Raw genomic sequence first — 21500 nt, 5'->3', positions numbered from 1 at the left:
GTATGACCAAGAAAAAGGGAAAAATATATTTGTGTGGGACAACTATAAATTTGACTTACTGGTTAGCATAAGAGGTAAAAAAATCCAATGCATTCCTGAGTATAAGGAATGCATTAGAAAATATATTAAAAAAATGATCTCTTACAGTAGCAAAATATCTTTAATTATCTAGAAAATTTTGAAATGCCAGAAATGTTTAGGATCTACCTAAGGAGAATTGAAATTCATGTATCATGCTAAATCGCTTTAGTCATATCTGCCTCTTTGCAAGCCTATGGACTATAGCCTACCAGGCGCCTCTGTTCCTGGGCTTCTCCAGGCAGGAATACTAGAGTGGGTCGCCACGCCCTCCTCCAGGGGATCTTTTTGGCCCAGGGATTGAACCTGAATCCCTTGCATCTCCTGCATTGCAGGCAGGCTCTTTACCACTAGTGCCACCTGGAAAGCCCCCCAAATTTATATATCACGCACGCTAAGTCTCTCCAGTTGTGTCTGATATTTTGTAACCCCATGGACTCTAGTCCACCAGGCTCATATGTCTGTTGGATTCTCCAGGCTGGAATACTGGAGTGGGTTGCCATTTTCTCTTCCAGGGGGTCTTCCTGACCCAGGGGTTGAAGCCACATCTCATTATGTCTCCTGCACTGGAAGGTTTGTTCTTTACCACTAGCATCACCTGGTAAATCCAGTTTATATATCAGCGAAAGTCAAATTTGACCAATTAAAGGAAAAATAAATACAATACTAAATTTGACTTTCTACAACTTGCCAAAAGTCACGCCTCTGCTTAATGTGGCCAATGCGGGTACCACTATTGGGGTATGGTATAGGTAAAGCATCTGTCTATAATGTGGGAGACATGGGTTCGAGCCCTGGGTTGGGAAGATCCCCTGGAGAAGGAAATGGCAATCCACTCCAGTACTATTGCCTGGAAAATCCCATGGACAGAGGAGCCTGGTAGGCTACAGCCTATGGGGTTGCAAAGAGTCACACATGACTGAGCGAATTTGTGAATTTGTGAGATAGTCCTCAATGAATAATTATTGAATCTGGGTTTGAAGAGATGAATGAGAATATGGGGCTCACATTATAGAGGCAGTAAATGGAAGATGGACACTATCCATCTTTGTGGAACAATCTTTACTGAAACAAAGGCTCAATGCATCCTTGAGGTCAGGGACTATGTCATTATTGTCACTAAAGCATCTAGCAGGTGCCTAACTCTTTATCAGCTGCTCAGTGAATATCAACTAACTGCATTCTTTAATAAGATCTTTGGTCTTCAAATGTCTTTGATAATCCTGGGTTTTCCTAGAGTTAAAAATTTAAGATGTGAAAGATACTCCACAGTGAAAAGGCTTGTAGCCACAAACTGGTGTTTGTCTGTTTTACAATCTTTCCTATTTAAATTGGGCTTAGAACTCATGAGTTTGTAAGGAAATGGTAAAAGCCTGAAATAAAGACGGTGAAACTCCAACTCACTCTGAATCAACAAACAAGGCTTGAATGTTTAGGAGTAGTAGCTGATTATTTTGCAGAATTCTGGTTCACGTGTTTTATTACAGGTATGCATTGATACTAGCTTCACACAGTTCAGGGAAATTTTAAATTTCAGCAAAAATGATAGATTTCAAAACAAATGTATACTTTTCTTGCAGTATTTTCTCTATGATGGCTTTCCATTGTAAATCAAATGTTTGAGTTATGACAATGAAGATAGCACTTTTGTTTTAAAGAGTTTTATAGGTTCACTAAAGTTAATTTATTTTAATCTTTGACAATTTTGGCTAGAAACTGCTTTATGATTATAGAGGTTACCAAGTAGAAATGTCCCAGAAAAATACAGCTTTCTCTGGTAGACAAAATGATTTGAAGGGCAAAAATAAAGCCACTGAAGGCAACAGATATTTAAAAATGATCTTTTATTGCAGAGATTTGTTTGCTAGTGTAGATGGCGACTCTACTGGGACTGGTTTCCAGTACTTGGTTGTGCCATTTTAGACTCTTATCTGTAACTGTGTATGGTTTACTCATCACTTGTAAATGGGGTGTCCATGTGAGGTCACCCTACTTTATCAACACTTGTAGAGATGAAAGCTTCAAGATGAGAAGAGCCACTTATGTTTCATAAAGTCAGCCATCTAGAATAGATCATGCCTATCCCTGAGTTAGAAAATCTTTTGCAAAATCTTGCTATAATAAAATCTATCTCATTTTACCAATTCACAGTGTTATTCTGAAAATGAACAAGTATAACTTTTTGTGCCCCATCCAACTGAATTATGTTTCTTTGGTAAAATAGCTTTCCTCTTTTACTGTTTGTACACATTTTTCTTTTTGACATCTGATAACATTTGCACATGGGAGTATAAATTTAAAAAAAAAAGAAGCAGAATACTAGTGGAGAGAGTGTGTGGCCAGGAAATAATTCCTGTACTTTCTACATGAGCTTCTAGAATCATCCCCAAAGAGTTGTTTGCGAGCCTACTTTTTTGAACCTAATGGAGACGGGAGATGAAAGGGTGAGGCTGCTGCTGCTGCGGCTAACGTGTGGCTTTGCCGAGGTCATGGCTTGGTTGACTCACTTCCAGGAGGATGCAGGTGAGAAGCAGAGGGAATAGGGTGCGAGCAGCCATTCAGCCCCTCACTCGCGAGCTAACTGGGAATGGTTTCTGAAGATCGCCCCTGCCTCCATCAAGGGCATTTCTGCCATTTAATGAGCACACAGGGGGGCAGGCATGGCTCAAGAACAAGGGTTCAGTTTGCAGTCAGCCACAAATCACATTTCATTTATCAGGCCCTACAGATGACAGGATATCATCGAATCCCTGGAGAGCCATATTCATTAAAAAGAAATCTTAAGTAATTACAACAATTAATTGACTTGAAACAGTTTCTGGTGGATAAGGTTTACATAATTCATTGGCCAGACAAAACAAGCCTGATCAAGCCCAGAAAAAGCTATTTCCAAGTCTTCCTCTATCTGACACTGTGTGGTCCTGGAAAGGGGGTGTATCTCTTGGAGCTCTCCCTCCCCCTCTTTTCTGGGGACAGGCAACAGTAGTTTGTAAAGTGAGAAATGAGAACCTGAAGGAATTTGACCGACTCAGTTTGGGGTCCTTGAGATGGCTCTGCAGGACTTTTTTTACTTAAAAAAAAATGTGTTCCGAAAACTGATGAATGAACATAAACGTGGGTTGGATCAATCATGAACTCTCTGAGTTTGTGGTTTTGAGGAGGCAGACATGGATCCAAGACAAGGCTTTCCAGAAACCTAAGAGACAATTTAGGACCAGGTCAAGGCTCCTTCCAAGAGCGCTAACGTCCCCAAAGTAACTTGAACAAACAACTGCTCTTGTCAAAGTAACACTCTGTCAATATTTTCAGTGATCAGTCACAAATTCTTTAGCTTGAAGTTTTTAAAATGTGGGGATAAATTTGGAGAAAGAGAGATCAAATAAGAGCTACAGCAAGCAATTTCTTTTGTGCACGGTAACATATAGTTTTCTAACCACCTGGCAACATGGGCAACATGGTACAATGATGGTGTCAGGCTTCTGCTGTATCAGCACTCATTTTTGGAGAAATGATTCAGAGGGTGCAGATAACAAGAAAATATCTTCTAATACAGTCCAAGGTTGTGGTTGGGGCATTAGGAGAGGGAATGCTGGTAACTCTCTGGAAAATAAGAAGAAAAAAAAGCACAGTGCTATAGAGGGTTTGAGATGGCTATATTTTATTGCATGGCTCCAGACAGAGTTGCTAAGGCTGGTATGACTCTCAGGGGCAGGCACTCAACTCCCAAGAGTCTCTGAAGTTTACTTCTCAATCAGGCCATAGGCTGGCTGCCTCCATATCCTCGTAGAAGCTTGTTGAGGTGAATCTCCCCTGGGGTGGGGAGGGGGCTTCCGCATGGCTGGAAGCTCCAGAATTTCTCAGCCGGGGAAAGAAAGAGGAGTCTCCTGACCTGTTCTCAAGAAGAATATCTTGGGACTTCCATGGTGGTCCAGGGGTTAAGACTTCACCTTTCAATGCAGGGGGCACAGGTTCAACCCCTGCTCAGGGAGCTAAGATTCCCACATGCCTAGGGTCCAAAAACCAAAACAAAAAACAGGAATAATATTGCAACAAATTCGATGAAGACTTTACAAATGGTCCACATTAAGAAAAAAAAAAAAGAGCATCTCTCCTGGGGGCTCCAGATCCAAACAGTGCTGGTTTGCCTTCTGTTGTCAGATGGGCCTTCTGGTCATCCCAGGGGAGGGATGAGCCAACAGACCTACCTTCTCTTACTAGCTTGGGGGAGAGAAACGCTGGACCTGGGTTAAGTTCCCCCTGTTGGTGGGGGGACTTAAGACACCCAATCCTTATGTTGTCCCTCTGGTCCTGGGGCTCCAAACCAGGTGACTTTTATATCATTCCCCTTTCAGAGTTCTCTTCTGCTTGCTTTTTGTGTTATTTATGGATTTACAGTTGTATTTCCTGGGGATGAGCAGGTAGGAATGGGTCTATGCTATGGATAGACTTTAAGAAAATAATTTCCATGCCACCTCCTGGGACTCTGAATCTGGAAGCAATAAGGCAAAGACACAGAGGCTGAGCCCTGATCCCCTTGGGAGCATTAGACGTGGAACAGAAGAGAGCTTGTATGACGCTTCTAGTCAGGGGTCCTGGGGAAAGCAGGGTTCTGTACACAGGGATGAGACTGGCAAGGATTATCTTTGCCTGTTTTGTGGCTTTGAATTTTGGTCCAAATTACCACTGTTATGAGCTTTATAAACTTTTCATGAAGCAGAACAGGTTTCATGAGGGAAAGGAGAGTTCAAGTCTTCCAATTTGTAAAGGAATTTGAATTATTCAATATCCTACAAGAACTCTGCAAGCACAGTAATTCAGCAAATAAATGTCACGATTTGCAATAAAGTGTCAATCTTGAGAGGCTAAAAAATTTTTCCCAGAGAAAATCCCATGGATAGATTTTTAAAAATAATTTCAAGCCAAGGTTTTTTCTTTTTAAAGGTTCCAATGTTATTTTAGACAATATTCTGTGCCATTTAAATGAGATAAAATGGATAAATAAATTCATGTTTGCCTAATATTTCTATTTGAAATCATGCATCAAAAATGCCATGGGTCCCAAATTCGATGATCTGGAGAGATGAAACCAAAAGCACTGATTTCAAAAGTGGAGAGGCCTGGTGAACATATAGCAAGGTGGCATCTGCAAGCCAAGAAGAGTCCTCACCAGATATCAGCCCCTTGACTTTGAACTTGCCAACCTTCAGAACTGTAAGGAGTAAACACCTTTTGTTTTTAATAAAATGCCATTTTCTGTTTCTGGTGGTATATCAAGCAATATAGAGAGCACCCCTCAGTTAGCCCTTTGTCCTCCTTAAATGGACAATTAGTTATCTGAGACACAGGCAGTTTTCAGAGTTCAAAGTCAAATGTGTTCCGGAAGGTCTAGGTCAGAGGTGCAGTGGGTGACTGATGGATTCGCTGAGAAAAGCCCAGCTTCCTGGGTCCCTTCCCCTGAAAACTCTAAGTCAGTTGGTGGGGCCCCTGAAGGTATGCATTTTTCTGAAGTCCTCCAAGCAGTTATGTTGATTGGCCGCATCTGCTAATCACAGCTTAACTGAGACACTGGTACATTTCCTAGAAGTGATGGAATTTAAAAAAAAAAAAGAGGCCCTTAACCCAGGATAGCACTTTTTGCCGGGAAAGCCAGAAGAACAACGGGAATACGAACTTTGGAGTGAGGGCCATCCCTGCAAAGAGGGAGAATGCAAACCCAGAAGCTGTGGGCGAGCACGTGAGGACTACGCACATCATGGGATGACTGGTGTGTAAGAAAACGCACGAAGCACTGCTGGGCTATCTGCCTCGGTGAAGATGAGCCCTGCAGAGGACAAGACGGTTTCCTTCAAACATTGAAAGGGCTGTTCTGAAGAGGAGCTGGGCTTACACTGCTTTGGACCAGGAGTCTGCGTCTTCAGCAAACTTCCCACGTGATTCTGGGGGAGATGGTCCAAGGACCTGGCTGGGAGAAGCAAGCTGCTGGAGCTCTCCTGGTTATGGGAGAAGTTTGGGTGCCTGAGGATGAAAGGGCTGCTGGGAGGACGTCAGTAAGGAGCCACATGAGTGGAAAAGGAAGGGACGTAGGGATGGAAGGAAGGAGGCAACGATGCAGGAAGGAAGGGGAGAGGCAGGGTCCCTCTGAGTCCTCAGCGCAGCTTCTGATTCAGCGATGGTTGTCTGACTCTCTGCGCTAAAGCTCAGTCCTCTGGAAACAAAGCCAAGGAAATGAAACAACATCAACTTAAAACTGGAAAAGAGAAAGGCAGGTGGAGTGAGAGGTCAAGGGGATTTTGGCTGTTAGTGGGAGCAGGTTAAAATGCAGGGTTTTGGCAAAGGGATTCTAGATTTGGAATAGTTCCCACTTTTCATGGCCTGTGAGCTGAGGAGGGTAAACCCCGCCCCGCCCTCCCCAAACTCCTGAGCCAGTTGTCCTACTTTTGCATAGGATGATGGCTTCAAACCGTTGAGGGGAGTGTCGGAATCAGCAGGAGGGCCTGTTAAAACACAAGTGCTGGACCCATCCCTAGGGCTTCCCTGGTGGCTCAGTGGTAGGGAATCTACCTGTAATACAGGAGATCTGGGTTCGATCCCTGGGTTGGGAAGATCCCCTGGAGAAGGTGATGGCAACCCACCCCAGTATTCTTGCCTGGATAATCCCACGGACAGAGGAGCCTGTGGGGCTACAGACCATGGGGTTGCAAAGCATTGGACACAACTGAAGTGACTGAGCACTCAAGCATCCTTGGAGAAACAGCGACCCAGGAAAAGCCAGGCTTCCGTTAAGTTAACATTCTTGGAGAGAATGAAGATTTGAGAAACACATCCACTGGAGAGGCTTCTAAAGTGCAGAGTAGATGAGGCTGGGTTACAGTGAGCCGCCTCTGGTCGAGATTGCGGGCATCCTTACAGGGCTGGGGGGAGTTGGGTGGAGTCTAGAGTGTTTTCCAGCAGCCGGGGAAGTCTGTCTGGGCAGATTGCACTTAGCCATCACTAGTTACTTACAGTTGGCTTCCTTCTGTACACATTTGACTTTGTCAGTGCCCAGGGCAGTTTATTTCTTTGTGACTGAGAGGGGCTTTGGGTCAGGTCTGTATTGGGTGGGATTGGTGTCCTCAGAAAGAATGAACAGTTTGCCGCAGAGGCCTTTAGCGAAACCTGATGGTATGAGAACTGTATGGTTTTTCTTAAAGCCTCTTGACTTCCCATAGCTTGTAGGGTAGGACCTAGAATCTGTAACATCTCGTGCAGAGCCTTTCACAAGGTGACTCTGGAGCATCTCCTCCAAGAAGAAATCTCTCCTTCCTTTTCTCAACTTCGCTCACAGAGGATGGCTCCTGTTTCCTCGCCTGCACCACGCTTTCTCCAGCCTCGAGGCTGCATACGTGTTAGAACGTTTTTCCTCTTGCTTCTTTTTGGCATGCAGGATCTTAGTTTCCCAACCAGGGATTGAAGCTGCACCCCCTGCTTTGGAAGCGCTGAGCCCTACCGATTGGACCACCAGTGGCCTCCTTTGCTTTTTGAGCTGACTTGAGCTGATTCTACTATTGCTTCAGTGTCTGAGGAAGACGCCCCTCACCATTAAACTCGAGCACCTTTCCCTTCCTCACAGCTCTGATTCCACATTTACTGGAACTTTCCATGTTTTGACCACAACTCTGGAATGGGGGAAAGTTGACCCATTCATCTGGGTTGCTCCAGGACTCCCCTGGTTTTACAGCTCCAAGTCCTGTATCCTGGCTGCCCTCAGCCCCAGGAAAACCAGGATGGATGATCATCCTTGTTCACACTATCCCACAGATCTAGGGCTTAGCTTTGTGATGGGAAATTATGACGTACTCAAAATATTTGCATTAAACAGAATTGAATGATGCTTAAAATGAGTAAAAAGGGAATCATCTTTTACTCTCAATAACCTTATGACCTCAACAAAGTATTGCTTTGAGAAGGGGAGAAAGATGGCGAAAACTTACACAAAATGACTTTGGGGGTGTGATCCCAATCTTTCACCTTGAAAATCACAAGATGGATTTAAGACTAAAATACATGGTCAGAAATGAATAAGACCAGCCCACTGAGAATGGGGGCGTGCATTCATTATTTCTTCATTTATTCAGCAAATAGGAATGTTTTCTGCCTGTCCTCCCCATACCCCCAGCCTTCTACCAGGTTCACTAGCAAATACTATTCATTTTTCCTGAGAGTTTTCAGAAATTACCTAATCAAATGCAAATACGTTGCCAGGACATTACCTTAAAGTCTGTCAGATACAAATCTGAAGTGTGGAGAGGAAGCTTACATGGAACCCCAGGACGAGGAGGACTCGTAGGGTGGCCTGGGTTAGGCTGTGTGACATCCTGTTTCTATTTCGATGTCCCCTCTTGACTCACATCCCTGGGGACATGAGTGTCTCTCTCAGTAAATGCCTGATCTGTGCTCCTGAAGAAATGAAGGGCTTACAAGGAACAAAATGTCCTGAGTCACTCGAGTAAACAAATCCGGTAAGTCCCCTATAAAATCCTTTGTAATTTTAAACAGACTCTAGACTGCTTTCAACTGTGGAGTAGTATTTATGAACACGGCATGTTGAAGAGACAGCATCCAGGATTTCCATCTTCCAAACAAGAAAATTGGAAAGCATGTCCTGGTTTCCACTGAGACAGAGTAAGGGCAAAAGCTATTAGGACAACTCATCTTCTAGAATATTAAAAACACCCTCGCATGCTTCTCCAGGCCAGAAGAACAGGCACGCACTGGAGAACAGCCGTAAGGCAGGGCTTCTCAGACAGGTATGTGGTACCCGAGCCACTGCTTGTGAAGACAGAGGTTAAAGTGGAGAAAAGGAAACAGAAACGTTTCTCTGTGGACCGTGATCCCTACTTACTTCTCAAAGGATGTTGCCACCTCAGACTTTGGGGGAAAGCTGGAGATGATTGGAAGATTTTGAAAAGAGTCTGGAGTGGAAACAGAGAAAGATGCTCTAGAGTGGTTTTCATCCGCTCAGAACCAATTCCATTCACAGAATAGGAGCATCCTTTTCCTTTACTTCCCTCTGCTCAAACAGTGATGGTGGGGTGACTGGAGTAATCTTCAAAGCCCTCTTGACCAATAGCTATCTCAGAGATGTGTGTCTGTCACAAGATGAGCTTGTGGGCACAGACTGGACCACACCCAGCCAAACTCCTCAGTGCCCGTTATTTCCTGGTTCCCTGTTGCTATGTAACAAATTACCCTGGAATGTCAGTTGTGGAAAACAGCTACCATGTTATTAGAGTTCATGATTTTGTGGGCCAGGAATTCTGGTGGGGTTCCGTGGAGGGCTCTCTGTCCCACTGGGCGTCAACTGTACTCACCTGGTGCTGTGTTCAGTTGACAGGTGGGCTGGTCTGAGGATCCAGGACAGATGCATTGATGGGAGCAGCGGCTGAATCATTGCCCCAAAATGTCCAGGTCCTAATCCTTGAGAGCCATGAATGTCACCTCCCATGGCAAAAGGCACTTTGCAGGTGTAATTAAACAGAGAATCATCAGATGGGGAGATTAGCTGGGATTACCTAAATAAGGCCCTAAATTTAAGCAGAAGTGTCCTCACAAGAGGCGGGGAAATCTGACTCTAGAATGAGGCTCTGGGAGAAAGGAAGCAGAGTCCCATATGGCTGGATTTGCAGCTGGAGGAAAGGGACCAGGCATCAAGGATTTGGGGGGATACCGCTCTGGAAACAGATTTGCCTTTAGCGTCTCTGGAGGGAGTGAGGTGCTGCCATCACCCTCCTTTTTGTCCAGTTTTGGACTTCTGACCTCCAGCGTGATAAGAAGTACCTGGTTTGGTACATCAGTTGTAGGAAACTCGTACAGCAGGGATGGCTGGAAGACTGGACTGAACAGATACAGATGAACTGCGTGCCTGCTGTGGCCTCTCCAGGGAGAGGCTGGTCCCAGGACTCCTTCCGTTGCAGCTCAGGGTCTCAGGAGAAGGTTCCCAGGGGGAGGGCGAGGTTCAGCACAGAGCCTGCCCAGATCCAGGGGGGCGGGCCTGATGTGGGCGGGACACCCCAGTGTGTATAGTGGCCCCATAGCTGTCAGGGATTCAGTTCACTGGCTCTCATTGGTCCACGGTCCTCGTCTGCCAGCTCCTCATCTAGGAAGGCTTCCTGAACGCCCGCCAGTGTAGCCATGTGGTTGTCTGCTAGGAAAATTAAGGGAGGAGGACCAAAGGAGCCAAGGAGACACGTCAACTGTCTTTTAAGGGTCTTCTTAGAAGCTGTTGGGCTTCCCAGGTGGCTCAGCAGTGAAGAATCCACCTGGCAATGCAGGAGATGCAGGAGACATGAGTTTGTTTACTGGGTCGGGAAGATCCGCTGGAGAAGGAAATGGCAACCTGCTCCAGTATTCTTACTTGGGAAACCCCATGGACAGAGGACTGGTAGGCTACAGTCCTTGGGGTTGCAAAAGAGCTGGACATGACTGAGCACAGAAGTTGCTGCCCACACTGTAACTTTCACACCTGGCATAAAAACTATAAGGGAGTGAATCTTTCATCTGGGTGAACAGGTACCTAGGTAAAGCCAGAGTTTCTACTATGAAGGAAGACAGGGAAAACCATTAGTGGCTAGAACTTTGGCATCTGAGGCACACGCCATGCCTAGAAGAGAGATAAAAACATGGGGATCAGAAAAAAAGAATGAGTCGATTTCTGACTAGATTTTAGTATATGATATAAACAAATTTATATCATATACTAAATTTATATCATATACTGGGCTTCCCAGGTGGTTCAGATGGTAAAGAATCTGCCTACAATGCAGGAGACCCAGGTTTGATCCCTGGGTTGGGAAGATCCCCTGGAGAGGGTATTGCAACCCACTCCAGTATTCTTGCCTGGAGAATCCCATGGACAGAGGAGTCTGGTGGGCTACAGTCTTTGGGGTTGTAAAGAGTTGGTCAAGACTGGGCAATTAACACATAAACAAATTAACATTAGCACGCAATGTTTCAAAAAACACATGAAAATCAATTTCATGACAAGTATCACAAAACGACTTTCCCCTAAAATCTTTTTCTAGTTAAGTTAGAATATGTCTTGTGTTTCTTCATGTCTTATATTTGGGCAATGATGGTAATTATTTCATTGAATTTGCTACCTCAAATTTAGGAAGTAGATAACATCCTACTAATATCAGAAGGGTGAGTTAGGTTGTTCAAGCTCAGAGCCAGGTCTGAAATCCAGATGGATCTGCCTTCAAAACCTGTGTTCTTAATGTTCCAAAATACTTCATATTCCCTCAAAATAAGCCAAAACTTTTGGACTTTAGGAAAGAAATGATCTTAATCTGAGGGACTTTTCCTATTTCTTCCTGCACTAGAACATTGTTTGGCGGTCAGCAGAGGTCATTTCAAGATGAAGAAGAGAGAGGGGCTGTATTATAGAGAAAAACTGCGATGAAATACCGGCCCAGTCAGAATTTTGTGTAACTATCTAGTAATTAGGGCTCCTGAGTCCTTTCAGCAGCACAACAGTAGGTTCTACCTGAATTTGTGTTACAGCCTGGTGGGCAGTGGGTGTAAACAGTGCAAACAGAATTTTCCATGCTTCTAAGTGCTGTAGTAGATTCCTGAATGCAGAGCAGATGGGAAAAATAAACTTGGACCATTTATATCTGTCATAAATTGAAGGGGGGAAAATCCCCAAATGGAAACACAGCTTGGCTTCTTGTTATAAGAATGTATTTTTTAAAAGATGATACTCAAAGGAATTTGAATAACAAAATGTTATTGGGTGAAAGTGGGTAAGTATACTGTTGGAATCCAAGGGTCTTCTAGGAGACAAGAGTTACCCTTCATTAGCATTCTTATTTAATCAGATAGTCCAGGGGAAAAGCTTTAAATTGAGAGGATGCCTAAAAGCATTTTGCCCCCAGGTTTCATCAAGAGTAGACTTGAGTATTGTCATGACCGAAATGGATACATATTGTTCATATGCCCAAGAAATCATTAACTCTATATTGCTGCTTATTTTGTGTTTCTCGAGCTATGATGGAGTGCTGTTGACGACTTGCTATTAAGGAACAATACTGAGTATATGAGGGGCATTTCATTATTCCCCCCAGCTTTATTAATGTATGACTTTAGTGACAAATAAAAGTTGCATACATTGAAAGTGTACAATGTGGGAGCCAATGGTGTAAGTCCTGGAGGTGAAAGGTCCAAGAGGCAGGAAAAATAAGGGCAGGAGACGATGGATGTCCCAGCTCAAAAAGAGAGAGAGTTTGCTCTTCCTTCATCTTTTTGTTCCAACGAACTGGGTGATGCCAATTAGTAGGGCAGATCTCTTCATTCAGCCCATTGAACCAAATACTCATCTCTTCCAGAAACACCCCACAGGCACATCAAGTAATAATGATAACCAGCTATCTGGGTCTTCTTTAGCCTAGTCAAGCTGACTCATAAAAGTAACCATCACAGTAAGCATGGAGTAAATTATTCATCATATTCATCTTATAATTAAACGCTTCTACCCTTTCACCAACAAAGGTCCGTCTAGTCAGGGCTATGGTTTTTCCAGTGGTCATGTATGAATGTGAGAGTTGGACTGTGAAGAAAGCTGATTGCCGAAGAACTGATGCTTTTCAACTGTGGTGTTGGAGAAGACTCTTGAGAGTCCCTTGGACTGCAAGGAGATCCAACCAGTCCATTCTAAAGGAGATCAGTCTTGGGTATTCATTGGAAGGACTGATGCTAAAGCTGAAACTGCAATACTTTGGCCACCTCATGAGACGAGTTGACTCACTGGAAAAGCCTCTGATGCTGGGAGGGATTGGGGGGCAGGAGGGGAAGGAGATGACAGAGAATGAGATGGCTGGATGGCATCACCGACTCGATGGACACGAGTTTGAGTGAACTCTGGGAGTTGGTGATGGACAGGGAGGCCTGGTGTGCTGTGATTCATGGGGTTGCAAAGAGTCCAACACAACTGAGCGACTGAACTGAACTGAACCCTTTTACCAACATCTCCCACTTCTCACCCATCTGCCCTCAGCCCTTACTGACCACCATTCTACTCACTGCTTCTAGGGTTTGACTTTTTTTTTTTTTAAGATTCCATATATAAATAAGATCAAATAGTGTTTGTCTTTCTCTGTGCAGATGATCTCATTTAGCATAATGCCTTCCAGGATCATCCACGGTGTCACGGTGGTGGGATTTCCTTCCCTTTAAAGACTGAATAGTATTCCATTGTATGTATACAAAACCTTTTTTATTCATTCATCCCTGGATGGACATTTGGCTACAATGAATCAGTTCAGTTCAGTCACTCAGAGCGTCTGACTCTTTGCCACCCCATGAACTGCAGCACGCCAGGCTTCCCTGTCTATCACCAACTCCCGGAGTTTACTGAAACTTATGTCCATCAAGTTGGTGATGCCATCCAACCGTCTCATCCTCTGTCGTCCCCTTCTCCTCCTGCCTTCAATCTTTCCCAGCATCAGGGTCTTTTCCAATGAGTCACCTCTTTGCATCAGGTGGCCAAAGTATTGGAGTTTCAGCTTCAACATCAGTCCTTCCAATGAACACCCAGGACTGATCTCCTTTAGGATGGACTGGTTGCATCTCCTTGCAGTCCCAGGGACTCTCAAGAGTCTTCTCCAACACCACAATTCAAAAGCATCAATTCTTCGGTGCTCAGCTTTCTTTATAGTCCAACTCTCACATCCAAACATGACTATTGGAAAAACCATAGCCTTGACTAGACGGACCTTTGTTGGCAAAGTAATGTTTCTGCTTTTTAATAACGCTGTCTAGGTTGGTCATAAATTTTCTTCCAAGGTGCAAGTGTCTTTTAATTTCTTTTAATGGCTGCAGTGATTTTGGAGCCCCCCAAAATAAAGTCTGTCATTGTTTCCACTGTTGCCCCATCTACTTGCCATGAAGTGATGGGACCAGATGCCATGATCTTAGTTTTCTGAATGTTGAGTTTTAAGCCAACCTTTTCACTCTCCTCTTTCACTTTCATCAAGAGGCTTTTGAGTTCCTCTTCAGTTTCTGCCGTAAGGGTGGTGTCATCTGCATATCTGAGGTTATTGATATTTCTCCCAGCAATCTTGATTCCAGCTTGTGCTTCATCCAGTCCTCTGCGTCTAAATTAAATAAACAGGGTGACAATATACAGCCTTGACGTACTCCTTTCCTTATTAGGAACCAGTCTGTTATTCTATGTCCAGTTCTAATTATTGCTTCTTGACCTCTATACAGATTTCTCAGGAGGCAGGTCAGGTGGTCTGGTATTCCCATCTCTTGAAAAAATTTCCACAGTTTGTTGTGATCCACACAGTCAAAGGCTTTGGCATAGTCAATAAAGCTGAAGTAGATGTTTTTCTGGAACTCTCTTTCTTTTTGATGATCTAGCAGATGTTATCAATTTGACCTCTGGTTCCTCTGCCTTTTCTATATCCAGATTAAACATCTGGAAGTTCATGGTTCATGTACTGTTGAAGCCTGGCTTGGAGAATTTTGAGCATTACTTTATTAGCTTGAGGAGGAGAGTGAAAAAGTTGTCTTGAAGCTCAACATTCAGAAAACTAAGATCATGGCATCTGGTCCCATCACTTCATGGGAAATAGATGGGGAAACAGTGGAAACAGTGTCAGACTTTATTTTTTTGGGCTCCAAAATCACTGTGGATGCTGATTGCAGCCATGAAAGTAAAAGACGCTTTCTCCTTGGAAGGAAAGTTATGACCAACCTAGACAGCATATTAAAAAGCAGAGACATTACTTTGCCAACCAAGGTCCGTCTAGTCAAGGCTATGGTTTTTCCAGTGGTCATGTATGGATGTGAGAGTTGGACTGTGAAGAAAGCTGAGCACCGAAGAATTGATGTTTTGGAACTGTGGTGCTGGAGAAGACTCTTGACAGTCCCTTGGACTGCAAGGAGATCCAACCAGTCCATTCTAAAGGAGATCAATCCTGGTTGTTCATTGGAAAGACTGATGCTAAAGCTGAAACTCCAATACTTTGGCAACCTCATGCAAAGAGTTGACTCACTGGAAAAGACTCTGATGCTGGGAGAAATTGGGGGCAGGAGGGGAAGGGGATGACAGAGAATGAGATGGCTGGATGGCATCACTGACTCGATGGACATGAGTTTGAGTGAACTCTGGGAGTTGGTGATGGACAGAGAGGCCTGGCGTGCTGTGATTCATGGGGTTGCAAAGAGCCAGACACGACTGAGCGACTGAACTAACTAACTAAAGATGAGTGCAATTATGCAGTAGTTTGAGCATTGTTTGGCATTCCTTTTCTTTGGGATTAGAATGAAAACTGACCTTTCCCAGTTCTGTAGCTACTGCTGAGTTTTCCAAATTTTCTGGCATATTGAGTGCAGCATTTTCACAGCATCATCTTTTAGGATTTGAAATAGCTCAACTGGAATTCCATCACCTCCACTAGCTTTTTTCATAGTGATACTTCTTAAGACCCACTTGACTTCGCATTCCAGGATGTCTGGCTCTAGGTGAGTGATCACACCATCATGGTTATCTGGGTCATGAAGATCTTTTTTGTTTAGTTCTTCTGTGTATTCTTGCCACCTCTTCTTAATATCTTCTGCTTCTGTTAGGTCCATACCATTGTCATTTATTGTGCCCATCTTTGCATGAAATGTTCCCTTGGTATCTCTAATTTTCTTGAAGAGATTTCTAGTCTTTCCCATTCTATTGTTTTCCTCTATTTCTTTGCACTTATCACTGAGGAATGCTTTCTTATTGCTCCTCGCTGTTCTTTGGAACTGTGCATTCAAATGGGTATATCTTTCCTTTTCTCCTTTGCCTTTCACGTCTCTTCTTTTCTCAGCTATTTGTAAGACCTCCTCAGACAGCCATTTTGCTTTTTTGCATTTCTTTTTCTTGGGGATGGTCTTGATCACTGTCTCCTGTACAGTGTCATGAACCTTTATCCATAGTTTTTCAGGCACTCTGTCTATCAGATTTAGTCCCTTGAATCCATTTGTCATTTCCACTGTGTAATCATAAAGGATTTGATTTAGGTCATACCTGAATGGTCTAGTGGTTTTCCCCACTTTCTTCAATTTAAGTCTGAATTTGGCAATGAGTTTATGATCTGAGCCACAGTCAGCTCCTGATCTTGTTTTTGCTGACCATATAGAGCTTCTCCATCTTTGGCTGCAAAGATTATAATCAATCTGATTTCAGTATTGGCCATCTCATGATGTTCATGTGTAGAGTCTTCTCTTGTGTTGTTGGAAGAGGGTGTTTGCTATGACCAGTGCATTCTCTTGGCAAAACTCTATTAGCCTTTGCCCTGCTTCATTCTGTACTCCAAGGCCAAATTTGCCTGTTACTCCAGGTGTCTCTTGACTTCCTACTTTTGTATTCCAGTCCCCTATAATGAAAAGGACATCTTTTTTTGGGTGTTAGTTTTAGAAAGTCTTGTAAGTCTTCATAGAACCGTTCAACTTCTTCAGCATTACTGGTTGGGGCATAGACTTGGATTACTGTGATATTGAATGGTTTGCCTTGGAAATGAACAGAGATCATTCTGTCCTTTTTGAGGTTGCATCCAAGTACTGCATTTTGGACTCTTTTGTTGACTGAAAGCTGCTCCACTTCTTCTAAGGGATTTTGTCCACAGTAGTAGATACAATGGTACTCTGAGTTAAATTCACCCATTCCAGTCCATTTTAGTTCACTGAGTCCTAAAATGTCAGTGTTCACTCTTGCCATCTCCTGTTTGACCACTTCCAATTTGCCTTGATTCATGGCCCTAACATTCCAGGCAATATTGTTCTTTATAGCATTGGACTTTATTTCCATCACCAGTCACATCCACAACTGGGTGTTGTTTTTGCTTTGGCTCCATCTTTTCCTTCTTTCTGGAGTTATTTCTCCACTGATCTCCAGTAGCATACTGGGCACCTACCAACCTGGAGAGTTCCTCATTTAGTATCCTATCTTTTTGCCTTTTCATACTGTTCATGGGGTTCTCAAGGGAAGAATACTGAAGTGGTTTGCCATTCCCTTCTCCAGGGGACCACATTCTGTCAGACCTCTCCACCATGACCCGGCCGTCTTGGGTGGCCCCGCACGACATGGCTTAGTTTCATTGAGTTAGACAGGGCTGTGGTCTGTGTGATCAGATTGGCTAGTGTGATTGTTGTTTTGGTCTGTCTGCCCTCCTAAGGATAAGAGGCTTATGGGATCTTCCCGATGGGAGAGACTGACTGAGGGGGAAACTGGGTCTTGTTCTGATGGGCGGGGCCACGCTCAGTAAATCTTTAATCCAATTTTCTGTTGATGGGTGGGGCTGTGAGTAACACTGAGTAATACTCAGTAACATAACAGCGCAGATGTCTCTTCAGTACAGTAATTTCATCTCCTTTCGATATATACTCAGAAATGGGGTTGCTGTAGTTCTGGTAGTTAAGGGCTTCCCTAGTGGCTCAGGTGGTAAAGAGTCTGCCTGTAATGCAGAGGACTTGGGTTCGATCCCTGGGTTGGGAAGTTTTCCTGGAGAAGGGAATAGCAATTCACTCCAGTATTCTTGCTGGAAAATTCCACGGACAGAAGAACCTGTCAGGCTACAGTCCATGGGGTTGCAGAGACAGACACGACAGAGTGACTGTTACTCACTGTCAGTCACATGGTGGTTCTATTCTTAATTTTTAAAAGAAATTCCATCCTGTTTTCCTTAGTGGCTGTGAAAATGTACATTCCCACCAATAGTGTTAAAGAGCTCATTAGGGAGTATGTCTTAACCATAGATTCAAGGAAATAGCTTCTCTTTTCATTCTAAGTAAATACTATCACATGTGATCCTCAAGGCTGGTGAAGCATAATCTTTCATGTGTGTGTGTGCTCAGATGCTCAGTCTTGTCTGACCCATTGTAACCTTACAGACTGTAGTCCACCAGCTCCTCTGTCCATGGAATTCTCCAGGAAAGAATCCCAGAGTGAGTTGCTATTTCCTCCTCCAGGGGATCTTTCCGACACAGGGATCAAACCTGCGTCTCCTAAATTGGCAGGCGGATTCTTTACCCTTGAACCATCTGGGAATTAGGAGAAAATGTAGTCACCCAGGTGCTTATAAGATAGAGAAGGAGAGAGACTTGAAGGGAAGGTCAAAGCCTGGTGATGCTGGCTTCAGAAGAGCAGTTCGTGGCTACATGGGAGTTGACAGAAGGGCGTTTGATTGCGGGTTCCATGGGGGAGGTATGAGAATCTGAGAGCTGAAAAAAAGAGACAGAAGAGAATATACTGAGGAGACAGAGCTGTTGGAGCAAACCCCTGATAGGGGGTTTCTTCCATGAACATCCTTACCTGCTGAGGCAGCCTCTCCTTGTCCTTTGTCCCTGGCGTTGCGTGCCTATCCCGTTCCCTTGCTCTCATTTTAGGGGCTTCCAGGAGAACTCAGGGGAATGCTCAGGATCACATTGCCCAGACCCTGGGGTTTCGTGTTCAGTTTTCTCTCTGCCCCCACGCAGGCCTGAGTCCATTGAGGATCCCACTAGGGAAGCAGGGGACCGCTCTTGTGCCAAGCACCAGCTCCCTGAGACCTTCTGCCCCCAAGGGGATTGTGCCCCCACGTCTGGAGATGGTTTTGCTGTGCGTGATTGGGCCCCCAAGTCTGGAGACGTGTTGAGGGGCTCCCCTGGCAGGTTCTTACTCATGTGTGTGGTTTCACAGTGTTGCATGCTCTGCAGGGCTGTAGCAGCAGTGAGACCAAAAGAGCTTAGGATGCTCTTCTATCTCCCGTTTAAACAACACTTTGGTAATAGCAGCCTCCCACCCCTGGCCCTTTCTGTCTCTCTGAGTCTTCCTTGAATCCGGGCATGTGGGTTGTAGATGTTTACTGAAAAACTCAGAGTAACCTCTGGGCAGGTCCTCCTCTTAATCCACGGTGGGTCTGTCTCCTATTATCTCAGCCCTGGTGGCCTTCTGGACGGAGACCTGCCTATGTTGGAGAAGAATTCTGAGAACCGTGGAGGGTTTCACATCCCCAGAAGAATGGAAATGGAGACAGCACATTTTGGACCGAATCTATACAGGAAAGGTCCATGAGAGGCGTCAAAATAAAATGTACAGGGGACCAGGCCTGACCCCTTTGGCAGGTGAGATCCAGCCTCCTAGATGGGGGACACTCATCATTCTTCTGGATACTCAGCAACAGGGTTGGGGAACAATCAACCTGAAAGATGGGTGTCTCCAGGGTCTCTGCTCCCTGGGCTGGGTCAGCCTGGAGCTGGGAGTGAGTCTATGCGGCTGCTGAAAAACAGGAATTTGTAATGGAAATGCTGCCAGACCCTTTAACAGGGCCTCACTGGCCAGAGCTGCGATCATCCAGTAAATAAGGTGAATGGTCTCTGCTTATCTCATTTCACAGCCGAGCTGTGTATTGCCAGATAAATCAAATCAGGGTAAACGGCTTCATCTAATAAACTGGGTCAACACATAATGTATTTGTTCAGGTTCGCACTTTCATTGATTCTCATTTGATTTCAGAAGAGATATTTCAGCTCCTGTTGGAACGTTTTTAGGATGCATACTTCCTTCTGGGAAGGAGAGGCTGAGAGGCTGGGACACAGCTAGGTTTTTCTTTTTTCTCTTTTAAATAAATTAAGTTTTCTGATGCTTGGAAGTTCTGCTTTCCATCTTTATGCTTCAGAGAGGGGGAGGGGGCCATGGTAGGACTGCTGGGGGAGACAGTGGAGAAGCAGGAAGAAAGAACTCCAAGTCTTCATCTGCATTTCCCAAGAATGTTTTAGTGATGTTTGCTAATGTATCATTCATTAACCATCAGCCACTATGAAAAACATAATCTATCTCGCAAAGTGGACATTATTATCGCATTAAATCATTTCACAATATACCTGAACGGTTCCACATGAGAGGCCTGGCCGGCCCCAGCCCAGATGCCTCCGGGGCAACTCTTCAGCGGTAATGAGATACGGGGTCTGTCTGTGATGAATACAATATTATTCGTGTCAGTGGTTGCGGACGGCACCCAGAATATTTCTTCTTACAGGTTTTTTTTTTTTTTCTTTTTTCTGTAGCAAAGGAACTCAGGCAAAGCACTATTAACCCAGTAAATGAAGCTCTAAAGATCACAGAGTGTGTCCATTAGGAGACGAGGCGGTGACTAATCCAATTTTTCTTGCAGGAAGAGACCCTGATGCTCTGGTACCATCTGGGGACGGCGGGCCCCGTGTCACACATAAGTCTCTGCGCTCGGTCCTTTCTGGTCGTCTCCTTTCTCTGCCTTTGTCTAAGAACAATTATGGCACCGTCCCCTGCTCTCCTGGGGCTCCTCTTGCCCAGAGCCTCTTTGAAGGTGATTAAAAGAATGTCCGCTGGTAGAAGATCTAGCAAAGAGTGTTGGGTGGGGGAAAGAAGAAAGGGCCCTTGGTAAGTCTTTCCATTTCCCGTTTATCAGGACACTTTCTGAGGGTTCAGGTATGTTTGGTAGTCAGGCTGGAATCAACAAAAAGGTACCAGGGTTTACTGCCTCTCTGCTCCTGTGAAAACATATGGAACAGTCTTGCTCCTTGGGAAAGAATCCATCATTTTATCTCTCACTAGGGCATCCACTTATTTCTTTTGTTCCTTGAAACACTGCAGGCATGAAAAATGTTTTGTATGGTGTTGTGTTGGTTTCTGCTATACAACAACGTGAATCAGCCCTGTGATACGTATAGCCCTTCCCTCTTGAACCTCCCTTCCCTTCCCCCACCCCAGCCCTGCAGGTCATCACAGCGCCAGACGGGGCTCCCTGCATCACACAGCAACGCCTCACCGGCTATCCAGTTCACGCAGGAGAGGAGAGCATATATATCTTGGCGCTACTTCCTCCGTTTGTTCCCCTCTCCCTCCTGCTCTGGGTCCACAAGTCTGTTCTCTACATCTGCGTCTCCATCCCTCCTCTGCAAGTAGGTTCATCAATGCCATTTTTCCAGATTCCATAAATATGTGGGCATTTGTTTGCAACGTTGCTGGATGAAAGCAAGATTCCAGATTCCTTTCACCTAGACAGCCAAGGAGAGGTGTGGGGGAACTATATTGAGGACCTCGAAGAAAATATAAGCCAAGTGGAGATTCTTTGCATAACTTTCCTCTAAATCTGCTCCTCTTCCTTTCCTTCAGCACACATGTGTGTCACCCACCCACGTGCCCTCTGCAGCACGCTTGTCGCTCGGAGTCCTCACCCCAGCTAACACGTGTCACAGCGAAGAACAAGTCTAACTCCATGAAGGACTTCCTTTAACCTTTGTATTCTATTGCTTTTGCTTCAAGTTAAGAATGTTGCCTCTGGCCTCAGATAGACAGGATGGCTCATTGTCAAGGCTCTGACCTTTAAGTGTATGGCACTTTTCCATTCACACAGAGATAAAAAGTTGCAGGACACAGAAAAACATTT

Source organism: Moschus berezovskii, chromosome 23, assembly GCF_049115385.1.
Source record: "Moschus berezovskii isolate FMDL1 chromosome 23, NW_MosBer_1.0, whole genome shotgun sequence".
NCBI classification, from domain to species: domain Eukaryota; kingdom Metazoa; phylum Chordata; class Mammalia; order Artiodactyla; family Moschidae; genus Moschus; species Moschus berezovskii.
Note: the sequence above shows the minus strand (reverse complement) of the source record.